We start from the raw sequence: 17,566 nt of genomic DNA on the forward strand, positions 1-17,566 counted from the left end.
TGCGAATGCATCCTCGCGTGGGGTGCACTTAGGGCCTTTTCAGCCATTACGCTGTATTGTGACATGATTGTCCGCCGTGTGCGTATTATTGGCGGAGAACAATGCTCGGGCCAGATAGAGACAGTTAACTGAAACTTCGAGCTGAATGATGCAGAATACATTTATCTGATATTACAGTGCAACCTTTTTAATGATTATTTTAATGATGCTTGTTTGACAATTCAATATTGATTATTATTTTTTCTCTTTTTTTTAAGATTTAAAAGTCATTATCAGCACAGCTTCCACTTCTAATAAAGCCGACTGCAATGTTTTTCCTATTGAATGCGGCTTACATTCGAAAGTTTTATTAAAAATTATATTGGAATACATTATTTATATAAATTTAATTTAATTTATTGATAATCGTTAACCTCTCTATTTTTTCAACCAAAATGGGTACTATATTCCATAACGTACGAATTTCATTCGGTTACCAGAGGTATCGTCGTAATCATCATCATATACATCAGCTCTCATTACCACTATCGTTCGCTATGAATACTAAATTTACCGAGAATAGCAAGCAAAAGCAGCTACAATTTTCCAAACTCGAAGTGAAGCTAATTTCAAGCGAAACAAACCGAAACGTTGAAACGTGTTAGCTCCTCGAAACAGTCTCTGACAGCGAGTTAACGCGTTCGTTTACAAAGCAACGGCTGCCGGTTAATCCCGTTAGACGAATTTCCCGTTTGATTGGCGGTAATTTCCAATGGGACCCCATAACGTACCGTGGCCATCGATGCGCCATCACGTCCATGATTCGAGCCGTGTTTCGATCTACTAGCCTGCAATGCAAATCAATGACGCTGACGAGCATCGGACCTCGTTCACTCGGTCAAATTCTATCTAGATAAATTCAGGGATGCTCGATGTTCGATGCTCGATGCTCTCGTTAGCTCGAAATCCACCCACCAATTACGTAAAATTAGTCGGAATGTTTTATGGATACGTTGCGTACAACTGCCTGACGTTTCGTTCAACTATTTATGTTTTATAATGACTGCGCATATTGCAATTATGTTTTAAAGGCCCATTACGCTTCATTACCTATATTGATCTGTTTCTATCATGCTGGATGATTAATTTCAAAATACAGATCACGGGGACGGAATAGAACACTTGAAAATTAGACTAGTATCAGCACACACGTTCAAAGACATTTCAATCAACTTCCAGCTATTCAGTACACATTGAATCTATCGAAGAAAGAGGTGAATCCAGCTTGAATAGAATTCTGTTACAGATCCATTCAAAGGACCTATTCCTATACTCGTTTAAGAACGTAGTAAACGATCTTTTTGAGCGACCGATCCTCGTTGACGGAAGCTTTCACCTCGAACGAACAGTCTATCGATAAATTTCTCACGGGTTAGACGAGAATATTTATCAAGGCTTTTAAAGACTCTGCTACGATTACCAAAAAAATATAAAAAAAAAAACAGACAAAAAAATCCACTATAGAGAGCTCGCGTGCATCATTATTTGACTCGTATGAATATTCATATCGACGGCTTCGAAACTCGTTCAACTCGTGGAAAAATCACGTACATTTTCAGTCACCACGACGTTTCACCGATGTGCTGTCACAATGGCGTTGCTTATACGTCTTTATTAAACGTGCTTTACGACCTGATTTCCCGTCGAGCTCTATCTGTCACCGTGTTTCGCGGTCTTTTTACGCATTCCTTTTTCGTTCTTCCGAGAAATAGATTTACAGTTTCGTACAAGTAAATGTGGGCCATTTAGTTAAAATTGCATCGTAAATTTAAACTTGATACACGCCATTTGTGTATGTGTGTGTGTGCGTATAAACTTATTTAAAAGAAACTAATTGCAATACATCCAAAATTTTCGAAGAATATTAAATGTATATCTGGTCGTAAAAGGTTATTTTATATAGGTACCGCAGTTTTCATTGAATATCAGCCCGTGTGGTAAAATTCGTAAGTTTTTAGCAGAAATCGTATGCATTATAAATTAAATACTTTTCAGTGAAATCAGAGCAGCAGTCTGTCAAGATCGAGCGAATAGATGTAACTTGATGATCGATATCACGCGAGCACGTCTGCATTATAATCGAATGAACGTAATGGATCTGGTAGCCTTGTCGTTAATTAATCGTATCCGCGGAAGTTGCACTCTGACGCTGGGAACACCGGGGGTGGTACATTCGGGGTAATCATCAGCGAATTACCCTCTCGGCGAGCTAGCGCTGGCAAATGTGATTAAACGAGGGACATCTTGCTGCTTCGAGTAGAACTTGAGCAACTACGTAGCTCTAATTCATAAAAGGCGCGTCAAAGTTTCGTCGAATTTTTATGACAACCAACAAATCGATTTCAAAGTTACTGTTCTAATTTCACCCGTGAACAACGAACCAATGTAAAACGCGTTTTTGTCTTAAGCTCGGATCAAAAGCGATTAAGAAAATTTCAAACTACCTGATACATTTGTTTCTCTTGATTGACTGAAGGAAAGTAGTACAACAAAATAATAAGTCAGCCAGCCCGTCTTTTCTGTCTGACCATATAGTGTACTATACTACTTTGCTCACAAATGATTTATTCCTCTTAAAAAAAAAAAGAAAAAAATACCAATCAAGCTTCTTAAGTTTACTTCTCTGAAAGAACTCGTTGTTTTGCTACTTAATGACCCATTAAATTGCCGTTTACGAAGGTGTTAGACTCGTATAAGACGATTTTCCGGCCGGATCGCGACACACCGCTTCGTTACGCTTCGATCAACGATTGCGCCGGCAAACCACCACTCCGTTGGTACGTCTGCGATTTCCTGCTTCCCTCTAGCCTGTCGTCGAGCGTTTATTTCCTGTCTGTCCGAAAAGTGCACTCAGACGGAAGTAGACGAGGCGAGATATCGATGCCGGTAGATCAAAGCCCGCATACTAGCACGAAACTCTTAGCCGGTAAAGAGAGGAAGCATACAAGCGAGTGTCTGCTTATTTTGAAACCCATCAAACTGCTACTTACCCTTTGGGGACGAGGAAGATTTTGACAAACGAGTGAACAAGTTTCTACTAAAGGTAAAATTTATCAAAAATATTTTGAAAATGGTTAGAATAAGACGGAATAAGGTAGACGATTGCATCTTCGTGTAAATTTTGTGGATTTTTTCCACTTTGGGATAATTGAAAAGGGCAATCACATTTTTTTTTTTCTAGATGAAAGTTTACAGGGCTGGTCGGAACAGGAGGTAGGTAGCAAGGTTAGCACGGCTTATACTAAACGCTAATTTGCATCGCATCTGTATGCACCATCGTGCATATCCCAGGCTTACGCAGAGTACTCTGCTCTTAATACTTCGTTAATCTGCGACTATAGCATAGCTGCTCCAGGTTACTCCTGCGTCGCTTTGTGCTACAATCGAATGAAATTCGTTGCGTTTTCACGAAAACTGATTGATTCGTATTCCTCCCTTCTTTCACAAAACATAATTGTTAATCGTCCTCCGAGAATTATTCTAGTATGAACGTTCTACTTTCCTGTTATTAAGATATATTCAACATTTTTATCTAACCGTGGCTGGGTATCAGAATGCTTTACACTCTTGTGGTGAGCTGAAAATTCATAAACTCTATTACAGAAGCTTCGATAAAATCGTAAAATAGTTATACATCGTTTAAATTCATTCCGTGAAGCATCGAACACCTTCTGAATTTTTTAACAATCTTTTCCAACCAACTGGTTTCACGCGTGTAACGAGAATTCGAAGTAACTTTCAAGAACCATAATACTTAAACGATATCAAGAAGTAGGTATCTTCAATAGTCAAAGATGGCTCAATTTCTGGGTCACCGAGTTAAGGAAAATTGAAATTTAATTTTTCCGATAAGTTTGGGTCGACTGTGTCGGTAAATAGTGTTAATATTAACGCAACCACGATAATGGCTTGCTTATCATATGAATATGTGTCAAGATGACTAGGTCAGTCCCGATTCCTGGCTTATAGTACATATATAGTACCAAAAGCACCAGTACATAGGGATTAGTGTTAGAATGGGATTCCATTTGCGTAACATAGACGCACGTCAGAAAGGGCAGGACGTGCCACTTCTGTAACGGGGATTCTGCCACAAAGGAGATTGCAATCTGATAATCGTAACGTGATGTACACATATACTAATAATATGATCATTACAGGCGCACCATTAGAATTGGTATTATTATAATGATGCAAAAATAATACTCATTAGGGACACGCGATTGAAGAAAGTTTTCACGTGATTGGAGAAGCTGAATGTAGCAGCAAACTAGACAGCAGTGAAGCGAAAAAGAAACAGACAAAAGTACCTTCATCCGAATTCAGGATTATAGGGGTACTATGGAAGAATTCCAGAACGAGATTGTCTGATCTTTGACCAGAAGATGTTCGAAACACCAAGCTGAACATAGTACAATTTGTTTGGCTGGAAGACCAGGACTTTAAAGGGTTTACCATAGAAAGGAGAGAGATATTTTACGATTTAAAAAAGAATGAAATCGTAGGCACATTGGACAGAAAATTAGCGATTATTATTCGTAGCATTAGCAAAAGTTTGTTGGAAAATATTCCAAGGATTCTTATTCCAAAGAAGTCCTAGTTTCTCTACGAGTCACAAGAAAAAGGGAAATATTTTCTTCTCCATTCGTAGAAAACCTCGGTGTTCTAGATTCTGGAATGGCAGCGCGACACCGAGCCTGTTCCTTGGGGAGTAGAGGAATCTTTGTGTTAGCAGCATAACCGTACGCATAGCACGAAATTACATAGCGCGAACAAACGTCGTGCAGCAGGGTTATAGGAGTTGAAAACCGTCTGCTTTGATGTTCCTTCCCTTTGACTTGTTTTTCTTTGTACTTATGCCCGGTTCGTCGTTCACCAAGACGAATCGACTTCGAGAGCTACCCGAGAACGAGAGAAGATTAGTCGAGCGGAGGCATATTCGAAGGAAAAAGGGTTTCATCGTGACGAACGACAAAGACAAGTCGGTTTTCAGTTCACCATTCTACGAGTATGTACGCTTCGTTCCTATCGTTCTGATCACGCTGTTTCACTTTTTTCTTCCTACAATCTCTACGTCAAGTTCGTACTGTTCTGTTGCAGAAAAGCACCGTGAAATAAAGAAAAAGATAAGATTCCGGACGGATCCCTCGGTATTCTTGAAAGAACCGCTTTATCAAGTGGTAAGGATCGAAATTAGGCCAACGAACGAAGGGAATTACCCTTCCTGCTCGAATTTTCCATTATTTTACATAATGTTCGCGTAATTCTCGTTCGTGCTCGTCTCAGATGGGACAGCACTGATCTTGTTTAATCCCTCAACGTTCTACGATCTAATATCGTTTGATTAACCCAAAGATTTTCCGGAATTTCCGGAATTCGGAACGAATTATATATTTTTAATACTCGTTCATTTGAAGTTAATTAATTCAATTGTAAATGATTGCACCACCTGTTCTGTTTTAACGAACCAATATCGGCAAATTAAACTTTACTATCTTGATTATTTTAATTACGACCAGTTCGAATAAAGTTTCATATTAGAGACCGAGAAGATTCTTGTTCTTTTTATTATCAAAAGAATTTACTTTCCAGAAGTGTAGCTCAGTATTTTTTTAAATTGTCCTCTTAAGTAGTGCTTTCAACTCGTTATAAGCGTCGTTTTATTTCCAGCACGGTGCGTGAATGCGAGAGAAAAATTCATACGTCACGTCGTCGCGTACAGGGATACAACCCTTAGATAATGGAACTGCAAATTCACGCCGAAATGAATTACATTATAATTACTTAACATAATTATTCAACCGCGGTTTGAATAATCGTCTGATTATTCAATAGCTTGATTATTCAAATTATTCAAAGAGTGATAAGCTACACTATAGGGGGATACATAAGTAGCAAAAACGAATCACTTATGATTCACCTCGAGTATCGGTAAAAAGAATGAAATTCTGTATCTTGTTTATCAAATCTTAGGGGAAGATACACGTTGAAATTTCCAAGAGAACGATGTCGAAGCAAGAACAAGGGTAAGCGAGGGATAGAGAAACAGGGTATTCAAAGCAAGACGAGACAGCCACATTATCTCGCGGCACGAACGTAAACATTGACACGAATTTTTGCAAGCTCTCTCGCTAGATAGAGGAGGGTGAAGTATAGAAAGGGAATGGGTGAAGAAGGGGTAGACGAGTCGATGCAAGACGCAAGCAAAGGCTGCGGTACGTAAGTAACTTGGTTATGAGCCATCCATTACCTTGTTCAACTCCACTGGCGATACTCTTACCCCCGTTGGCCCGGACCGTCTAACCCCCTTGCCACATAACTCTGTGAAGCCCTTAAGTGCACCGCCGCGAAGGTCCCGTATACACTGTTTGCAGAGTTACCCTTCAACGGCGTTAAAGCATCCCCTTTTCGAACCACCACGTTGTCCGTTGCTAACTGAAGCAATCAGATACGCTGGACCTGGCAAAATTGCTTTGCTTCCGCTTCTGTTTCCTCTTTGTATAGAATAATCGTTCGATAACCACCTAGAAGATTCTTCTTCTCTTTTTTATTTGCAAAAATGCTTCGTGCAATTAATTTTTAATGAAATTGTTAAAAGGGTTTTTAGAATCCTTTCTTTTTCATCGTTGCGTAGTTAATACTTTGTTGCAGTATATTTCTAGAACATTTAACAGTGCAAGAAACGAGAAAGATTCAATAAATTCTTTTCTGCAACCATCGTTAGATTATTTTACTGTACTTGCTGTATCATCTGCTCAAAAACTGCTTGTACGTTCTTGAAATATCGTAACACACAATAAATTAATATGGGAGAATGGGAATGGAATCACAAAGTACCCGCTCGATTCGCAAATATAATTCACAAGCAGGCGACCACCTTAATGCACGAAAATTTCCCCGTTGTCTCGCTGCATGAATCGCGTTTCCCAGCAAAACGGAAATAACTTTTATCCGACAGATTACTTGGAAAATCCCCTTTGTGACAGTTAAAGTGCAAGCTTCTCGCCCCAGACTCTACCTTCTCCCACTCGACTTTAATCCTGCACGAAATGGAAATACTAAAAATAGTCGAGTCCCTTCGAATGTACCGCTTGTTAGGGCGAATGCGATTGTGTTCGCCTCGAAAGCATTATCGAAATTTCAACCTGTCCTGTTGAATAACAGAGACCGATATTAACAATTTTTTCAAGAGAAAAAAGGGTCAGAGAAGTAGAACGAAGGAAATGGAGAGCGGCAGAAAGGTGAGGAAAAGCATGAAGAGTGAAATAGTTAGGAAAAAAGGGAGGAGAAAAGTTTCCGGGATAGAAAAGGGCGGCTGAAAGGTCAAAGGGTTTTATTAGAGGAAGGGAAAGAGAAGAGAAAGTGACAAAGTGTCGGAGAAAATAAGGGAGAAATAGGGAAAAGCAAGTAGAGGGTCCAAAGGGGTTTTGGGCTATCTACTTATTGCAATAATCAAATTCTATATTTTGCGTCCCGTGCTCTCAGCATCAAACCAACGTTAATATTGTGTGAAATATTGACCCTTAAGCACTAATTTATACATAAATAAGCATGTAGCTAAAATATAAACGGTATCCACTCAAGGATTAAAGATAAAGTCTGTTATTTTTAATGTCTTGATCGAAATTCAGTGAAAATTCAGTCCCATGCTGTCTGATTACTTTCAGCTAATCGCATTACCATCGATGAAAAGTGCTAGGTTGTTCCACGTTTTCCCGCCGCTGATTAAACATTCCGCCACGAAACACAATACAATTAAAAGTTCGTCGCTTAATCTCAAATAATCCGACAAAATTTGCACGTTGTTCGTCGAACAAAGAGCAACGTTCTTCACGCGATCTATCAGTTTTTTTTCCTAATACCTTTTTGTTCATCGATCAAAGGAATTAATCGAAAATTAAGGATGCGACCTATTCGAACTGGTGCTGCGTCAATTACGCGTGTAAGTTGATTGGCTGGATGTAGACGGCGTTAATTACGTAAGCGTCAAATTGGATGCACGCGCGAACGCCGGAAAAGAGCAGCCTTAATTCTCGCGAAAGCCGATTGGATTAGCGGTCAGAGCCATTTTCCGTATAGCTCGCTCTCTGCTCTTCCCTGCCATTCCCTGCCGCCCTTACTTTCTTTGGAACCCTTGTCGAATCGAACGAGAGAAGAGCCTTCGTGTCTGCATAAAATTTACCCTTTTGATGTTGAGCCTGACTAACGTAACGGTCACCCACCATTAAATCGTCGCTGTGTATTAATGGTGACCATAGAAAGAAAAATTCTACACGTACAACATTGAACAGTAGACACCATCGAAATTGTTAGCAAACGTTTCGTTCGAGGATACAGCATAACCATAATCATAATGCATCGCGTCAGGGACGTAGAGCGTCTGAGCGTCGGCGTAATTAAGATTTCTTTATCATTGCATTTGAATGCAAGAATGCACGACTCCCGGCATCCTTTGTTCCTACACACGCGGATAGCGAGTGGCGTTATCTCGGTGCCGCTAAATTTTCCTGAGTTACAGTCGCGAATTCAGTCGGGCCCCTCGTTAATTAGCGACCGAAAGAAGAACCGCCGGGGGGCTCGTAAATCAAGAACAATGCCGGGAAATAGCACGGCCGACGGGGGTGGTTACGAACCTTCGCCAACGCCAGAATACCCACCCCTTTTCATTCCATCTTTTTCTCCTTCTCTTGCGAGCAACGTGGAAAAAAAGTTTTTCTGCAAATGCGTTTTCCACGGTCAAGATGCCTTTCCGAGAATCGAATTGCTTTCAAGCATCTCCCGTATGCTTTCTGTTATTTATTTCATGCAAACCGATTACTAAATTCATGTGTTTAGAAGATGGAAATGAAAAATTACATTCCGAGTCATACGGTTTTGTCGTTCCAGGATAAATGAAAAGTTTTGCTACGGAAAACATGGATCAGTTGAATCGAAAAACTGTAATTAATAGTATTTTGTCCGGATCTATGGACTTCCGTTTTTTATTTCCAGCGGAACCGCAGATTCTTGAAAAATTTCTCTCGGCCTCGTACGTACGAGCAACGCATACATGAATTTCAAGCACGAATCAGTCTCGGGAAACGCGTAAAATACACAATCTTTATTTATGCACCAAGAGACCACGGTATCTCGTTATCTGGATGGATTTTAAGTTTAAATTTTCCATCACATTTTTGGTATACACAAACCTGGATACGCGAATGTATTTTATAATATTATCTTTGAATACAAAGCAAATATCGTAGTCACGGTAACGGTTAGTATAATTATTGTTCACACGAAAGTGTCACAATTAACGAGATCCCGATCTAAACAATTTTCCTATTTTACTTCTTACTTTATGTTTCAGATAAAATAGAAGTGTACCAAAATATATTTTGTCTCTTTTCGAACGTACAATGTTTACAAATAATCTGCTTGGTAAAATTTCTCCTATAAAAGTGTACCACCATCAACAGTGCCGTCTTGGCTTTCGATGGGCGCAAACAGCTGCAAGATGTTTGCCAGAGTCGAGCAACTGTTGTAGTAACAAGGATTGTTTAAGTATTGCTAATACACAGGGTAAGATTGATTTCACTGTTTCGGAACACACTTTGTACCTTGTTTATTCAATAACTGTTTAATTCAATTACTATTGGATCTTTAACAAATTATAAACATAATATACATCAAAATCTATCTGTGCATCTCTTACATTCCTTGCATCTCTGCATCCATTACATCCCAGCAGGCGTCCGGAGCGAGGGCGATCACGAGGAGAGGCCGTCACCGGCATTTAAGGTGGGAATTAAGGTCCCGAAGCCTCCCAGCAACGTCAGTGAAGGTCACCAGGTTGGTTTTAGTGGGTACTAGCATCGAGCAAATGGCGTTTGTTCTCAAGGCACAGATTGAAAACCCCTTAAAAACAAAGGCATGTCTAGTCTTGTTGAATCTGTAGTCACGGTTCATGGTGAAATACTCATCGATCCGATCGCAGTTGGATTGCCAAACCACTGACTGCAATGCAGCCGTCCGTCGAGAACCGGTAGTCGCGCGTCGTTCATACCGTGCTCGCTCACACCACCATGGGAAATTTAATTTCCCAGGCTACAGTTCTCGGATACACAACCACCGACGGCTATGATCCCTCACCCTATCCACACGCGAATATTTTGCGGAAGGATACGCGAAAACTGCACAACGGCTGCTGTCATTTGACATTCCAACTTTTTTTATTTATTGAAAAATATTTTATGAAATAATATCGTTTACATAGTTGTACTAAGTAGAATGTAGTTGTCTAAACTAATTATACAAAAGAGCTTTATTATGTGTGCCGTTATCTGTGTCCGTTTGCAATTCCAAAACTCGTAGAAGCGTGTGAAAATACCGTCATAAATGAAATATTTTCGAAATTCGATCCCACTTCCATCTATATAAGGGTGGGCGAAGCTACTTGACGACTTACCCACCGACTTTCCAAAACAGCCAGTGACTACAGATACACAGGGACTACAGATAGTAGAAGACTGGACATGCCTTTGTTCTCAAAGGGTCGTAAATTTCTGCCATGAGAACGAACGCCATCTGCTTTATCCTAGTGTAAAAATCAGAAACACTTCGTACTACAACAGTACAACGCACTTTGATGGTAACAACAGATTGCTGCGATATCAAAAACTATACCCTATTGTTCATTTAATTTGCTGTATTTATTTTATTAACTTACTGAATAAACTCATTAGAAGGACGAACGTATTGATTTTATTGCTCCCGTGTGCATCCTTTTCATCCTTGATTCCTTTACATCTCTGCACCCCTTATAAACCTGCATTATTTACAGAGATAAAGAAGGATAAAAGGATATATATATATATATATACTTCCTTTTAATAACGCGGAAACATGTCTGTGATAGTATCGATCGAGCATCAAATTTTTGTTAAAAATTCTAAGTAAACATTATTTGCGATAATTTTAAGCCGTTCGTGGAATGATGACCACTTCATTAGCGCCAGTGTCGGTCGCCGTGGGGTTTTAGTCAGTAGGAATCTGACACTCCACCGCCACCCTGCCCCATGGGTCGGTGAGGGGTCTTATGCAAGATTTCCCCACGTTAAAAAAAAAAAAAAATCCTTTACACCGCTGCTTTCCTTACATTCCTGCATTCCTTACATCCCTAGATTCCATACATCCCTGCATTCCTTACATCCCGGCACTCCTTACATCCCTGCATTCCTTACATCCCTTGCATTCCTTACATCCCTTGCATTCCTTACATCCCTTGCATTCCGTACATCCATGCATTCCTTACATCCTTTGCATTCCTTGCATCCCTTACATTCCTGCATCCCTTACATTCCAGCATTCCTTGCATTCCTTACATCCCTGCATCCCTTACATCCTTGCATCCTTTTTGTAAGCATTCCATCATAGCGCCTCCTGGCGGTAGAAAAAAGAACTAAATCATGCAAAAATATTGGCCCTCTAGCGGCAAAAATGTGAACTAAAATCTCGACGTCGAATCAGCGCCATCTGGGTTCAGAAAAAGGAACTAAAGCTTGCAGGAATTTTGGCCCTCTAGCGGCAAAAATGCGAACTAAAATCTCGACGTCGATTCAGCGCCATCTGGTTTCAGAAAAAGGAACTAAAGCTTGCAGGAATTTTGGCCCTCTAGCGGCAAAAATGTGAACTAAAATCTCGACGTCGAATCAGCGCCACCTGGTTTCAGAAAAAGGAACTAAAGCTTGCAGGAATTTTGGCCCTCTAGCGGCGAAAATGTGAACTAAAATCTCGACGTCGAATCAGCGCCATCTGGTTTCAGAAAAAGGAACTAAAGCTTGCAGGAATTTTGGCCCTCTAGCGGCAAAAATGCGAACTAAATTCTCGACGTCGAATCAGCGCCCTCTGGTGGCAAAAAAGGAACTAAATTTTTCCAAAATTAAAATTTAAAATTATTTATCACAAGACTTTACTTACCTTTACTTACCTTTACTTACCTTTACTTACCTTTAATTACCTTTACTTACCTTTACTCCAACCAGTGGCCATAAGCATTTCAATTATAATATATTTATAATATATTTTTGTTATAAGGGTTGAAAGGATACAAGAGATGCAGGGAGAATTCAGGAGTGTGAGGGATACAAAGATGTGAAGGGTACAGAGATGTAAGGGATACAGAGATGTAAAGGGTACAGAGATGTAGGGGATACAGGGATATGAAGGGTACAAAGATGTAAGGGATACAGAGATATAAAGGGTACAGAGATGTAAGGGATGCAATGTAAGGAAGGCTGCAACAATGTTGCGGTTTCGGAGTGTTAGGGACCCCGAAGCACGGGTGGTACCGCATACTAACATTTTACCATCCGGGCTATCGGTGACCCCGATGCATTGGTGGTGCTCTCTGTTTACCGACCTGAAATCATCTTGGGGTGTTAGGGACCCCGAAGCTCTCTGTATACCGACCTGGTATCATCTTGGGATGTTAGGGACCCCGATGCATCGATGGCGCTCTCTGTATACCAACCCGATATCATCTTGGGGTGTTAGGGACCCCAAAGTAATCTGTATGCCGACCTGATACCATCTTGGGGTGTTACGGACCCCAAAGTAATCTGTATACCGACCTGATACCATCTTGGGGTGTTAGGGACCCCAAAGTACTCTTTATACCGACCTGATATCATCTTGGGGTGTTAGGGACCCCAACGTAATCTGTATACCGACCTGATATCATCTTGGGGTGTTAGGGACCCCAAAGTACTCTGTATACCGACCTGATACCATCTTGGGGTGTTAGGGACCCCAAAGTAATCTGTATACCGACCTGATATTATCCTGGGGTGTTAGGGACCCCAAAGTACTCTGTATACCGACCTGATACCATCTTGGGGTGTTAGGGACCCCAAAGTATCCTGTATGCCGACCTGATACCATCTTGGGGTGTTAGGGACCCCAAAGTACTCTGTATGCCGACCTGATACCATCTTGGGGTGTTAGGGACCCCAAAGTAATCTGTATACCGACCTGATACTATCTTGGGGTGTTAGAGACCCCAAAGGACTCTGTATGCCGACCTGATATCATCTTGGGGTGTTAGGGACCGCGATGCATCGACGGTACTCTTTGTATACCGACCTGTTATCATCTTGGGGTGTTAGGGACCCCAAAGTAATCTGTACACCGACCTGATACTATCTTGGGGTGTTAGGGACCCCAAAGTAATCTGTATACCGACCTGATACCATCTTGGGGTATTAGGGACCCCAAAGTACTCTTTATACCGACCTGATATCATCTTGGGGTGTTAGAGACCCCAAAGGACTCTGTATGCCGACCTGATATCATCTTGGGGTGTTAGGGACCCCGATGCATCGACGGTACTCTCTGTATACCGACCTGTTATCATCTTGGGGTGTTAGGGACCCCGAAGCACTGTCCAGTCACATCTGGATCACACTACAGGAGAATACTAGCACTGTCTATTGAAAAACAGCGGAAAACACTTACCGATTTATCGATCGACCCCTTGGCAGTTAATAAAATAGTATTTCGCTATCTCGGAAAATCGGTCGGTATGTTGTCTTGTAGTTTCCACCCTTCTTGTATAGATGACGCAATGGTCGAAACTGAAACTACTTTTTGCAGGAATCGTCTCCTGCTGGAGGAAACATTCAAATGGTCTGGATCCCCTCATACGTAGGCATGTACGGTAATGAAAGTTGGACCAGTTAGCTACGGGAGCCACGGATATTCGGGGAGAAGGGAAGCGGAAACCAAGGGGACAGCATATGTATTTTTATATGTAAATATATGCGCACCAGGAAGCTTTTTTTTACTTTTAATAAAAAAAAAATTAAATTATAATTAAAGTTTTCATTTGTAAACCAATTGTAAAATATACAGATAAGGGATGATCAGCTAAGGCCCAGAAGAAGAATAAAATCATAAATTTCAACCCCTTATAAGTAAATAACTAAAGTAAATTGAATAAACTCGTAAAATAAATGAAAAGTATACGTACGTTTGATAGGTAGATCCGCATCCCTCGGCGGTCGCGTTAAGATTGACTAGGTTTCACCTCGCTCGAAGTCGAACGGTTGACAGCGGTTTCCGATCAGCCACCTTTACTCGAAGCTGACAGACTATAAAATACAACCGCTGATGACAAAATAATAAGGTCCTTTTTACTGAGTACGGTGAAAGGAGAAAAAAGATAGGAGTTGATTAATTCAATGAAGCTGCTGGCAGACGGATTAATGAACTATACCAGAATTTTATGACCCCAATGGCTCGACCTTACACTCCAAATTAAATTACAATCACTCCCTTTCCATCTTTCACCCTCCTCCACCTCTTCATCAACCAGATTCTAATCCAATTGTGAAAGTGGTCCGGATGAAAAACGACGAACCGAATGGCGTTAAAATAACCGTCTATCCCTCGCCGGCTGTCGATAATTGCGTTCCACCTGGTGTATTATGCAATATAATCGCGTCACCTCCATCGTACACCATGGAACCCCGTGGATAATTCAATTTCTGTGGCCGACAAGAGCGTAAAAATGAGGCCTTGTGTTTCGTGTCATGGAAATTACTTTGACCTAACCGACGCAAACCATTTGTCTTCTCATTTTCTGCAATCTTTCCACTCGCAAAATTATTCATCACTCTTTTCCATTCGATCAGGAAGATTTTTACTTTAAAGAAATTTCAAAGTGAACAGAAATTATATTCTGTCGAAAGACTCGGGTTTTGTGAAAACTTTTCTGTCATATTTCTTTGAGAATTTGATTCACGCCATTTTAGACGAAAGAACACGACACAAAAGAAACACGGATCTGTGGCACACAGAAAATACGATATATGTATAGCTGGAGAATATAAATAGCCAGATCTTGGAGCCGAACTTATACACCGGTGGAGATTCAGCTGAATGACGAAGCAAGAAACGTGGTTAGAAAGACGTATGGCGTACGAGTTTTGAAAGCCAATTTAGAGAAGCTTGGTCTACGAGAATTATCATTATTTATTAGTGTACCGTTCCATGTAGAATGTTTCTTTTTCTCTCCAAGTTTCATCAAAGTCGAAGAGGAATGCTTGGTTATAAGATTCCTTGTAAGAATTTAACGCTAGGCAATATTCGATGAAGCATCGTCTCAGGTATACTATTCTTTTCCACCGTCAAAGAATAATATTATGATATTATTAAATTACCCGAGGAAACTCAATTACGCGTTCTCCGTTGCGACGCGAGGCGTACACACACCGAAAACAGTGTGCTGTATCGGTGTGCTTTATGAAGCTTCAGCGTCGTCCAATTACATCGTGGAAAATGTTGAGGAATAAACTCGGAAACCCACGGCGGGATACTAGTTGTTTGCTAACGAGACATCTATCGTGAAAGAAGAACGTTGGAATTGACTTTTTCACGGCATCGTAACAGGCATCGGTTGGCAAAAATGTTCGATAACCAACGTCAGCTATTCGATCCCTTGTTGGATACTTTTAGGTGGCCATCACTGTATAAGCTAGATATAGCCCCCCCCAATCTCGATTCTTGACATATTGCCGCTTTCCAAAGTCGACCAAAGTTAGACTCGTGAAAAACACTTGATGAGTATTATTATACTAGAATCACTAGAAGATGAAAATTAGACCAATACAATAAAAATTACTGGCCAAGCATGAAATCGAGAAATAATAGCTACCCAGGCCAATTGATAACTGTGAAGTCGCGTCGCGTCGCGTTGGTGAAAAACGATCACGGAGATTGCTGTAAATCGGCCTGCTTGTTTGGTAACACGTGAACTGAATAATTAAATACTCGGAAGTGATTCACGCGATTCATTGTGCGCGCTCACTCTGCCGGGACGATCCTCTCGAGCGCGGGATGCAAGCCGGAAACGCAAATACCAGATATCCCGGCAGGTCGGCCATCGAAATGTCAATAGCTCTTGTGCGAGATTAAATGTCACGCTGACGCACCGAGTAATCGAGAGAATGGCATCTTTCCCTCTCTATCTCACTTTCTATTCACCTATTTCTCTCTCTACGTCTTTGTACTACTAAGAACAGGGAGGTACAGTGAACCCTTCTCCTCAGGGTGGAGCTCTGACTTATTGCTTCTTGTGCGATATTCCTGGAAAATAAAAAGCTGCTGATGAGACTCGAGGATTTTACGATGAATAAGACCTTCTGACACATTTCCCTAATAGTGAAATTGTGCTAGTTCAAGCATATTTTTGTGGAAGATGCAAAATTAGCTAAGATACATAGGGGGTAAAATTTCTCCTATATGGAAACCTGCTTCTAGTTAATTTCGGAAATGTCCGTCGACCAAAAGTTCTAAGACGCCAAGATAGACGAGGCATCAGAGTTGATGGAAGTACCGGTTACCAACAAAATTTCAAGTTTCACGTCAGATCCGCCGCATCTCGGTAAGCTACTTATGAAATAAGTAACGGACATATCACGGTGACCCAGTTTTAAGCGCTACTCACGGGAATAACGTCGATCTTGCGATGGAGATAGAACGTCTGCCCGAGATGAATCACAGTCGGGAGCCATGTTCCTTAGTTTTTTACATTTATTACAACGTTAACGAAATAGCTGGACGACGAAAATTTTACAGCGCATATGTGTATATCAAGGAAGCTGTCTAACAATTTGTCATTGACATAAATTTAATAAACACTTTTCAATTTGATAAAGAAGCAGATTTATTATAGAAGCAGAGATGTTGAAAAAATCCTGTTCGGAATCGATTCTTAAAAAAAAAAGAAGAGAAAGTAAAAAAAAAGAAAAAAGAGAAAAGAAAAAAGGAAGCATCCTCCCTGTGAAATCGGACTCGTTAATGACTTTCGTTTGGTCGCGGTTGTTCGCGTAATTGCGTGACCGCACAAAGGGAGAGCAACCCCTCTGCTCCTTGCTCGTGATAAATATCCTTTCGTTGGTGGTTCTGTTGTGTTGCGTCTGGCAGTGTATATCGCGGAAAAGCGCGATAATGATTGGTATTAATTTCCCTTGCCTTTGGCGGCAAGCTTTCCTCGTTCCGTAGCACACAATGGCGAGGTTCGTGCCGCGGGGCTGTGATTCAAACAGCTTCGTGTCCGGCAATTTGATACCGGTCACGTTCCGAATACATTTCGAAAGAATGTAAGGGAACCACAGATTGTAGCCGAGGCCAGACAATGTACGCGTACGTTTTAACGCCTCTTAATTCTACCGAGTGACCATTTTCGTGGTTAATGGAAGAAAGTTCTTGCAGGCGGTAATAAAGTCTCGTTCGCGAAAAAATTGTCTTCCTACGATTCGAAATTGCCACTTGGTTACGGTTACCTTCTCGCTTCGCTGCTCTCGTAGCTGATTTCGAATGGAACGAATAGTTTCGAAAGTTCACTGTGTTATCAACAAAGTGCACAGTCTGAACAATGCATACCTACACAAGATTACGTATTTATTATTAGACTTTCTTGTTTTCCGTTAGAAAATCAAACTTAACATAGCTGAAGGCAATAACCCAGTAGCACATATTGGCTTAA

General features: G+C 40.9%; 1 protein-coding gene across 2 annotated transcripts in view; it reads left to right on the forward strand.

The window, feature by feature from the left end:
- Positions 1-17,566, forward strand: part of LOC117604847 (uncharacterized) — a 218,149-nt gene that overhangs the window by 66,617 nt on the left and 133,966 nt on the right. The window lies entirely within an intron of this gene.

Source organism: Osmia lignaria, chromosome 5 (genome assembly GCF_051020975.1).
Source record: "Osmia lignaria lignaria isolate PbOS001 chromosome 5, iyOsmLign1, whole genome shotgun sequence".
Lineage (NCBI taxonomy): Eukaryota > Metazoa > Arthropoda > Insecta > Hymenoptera > Megachilidae > Osmia > Osmia lignaria.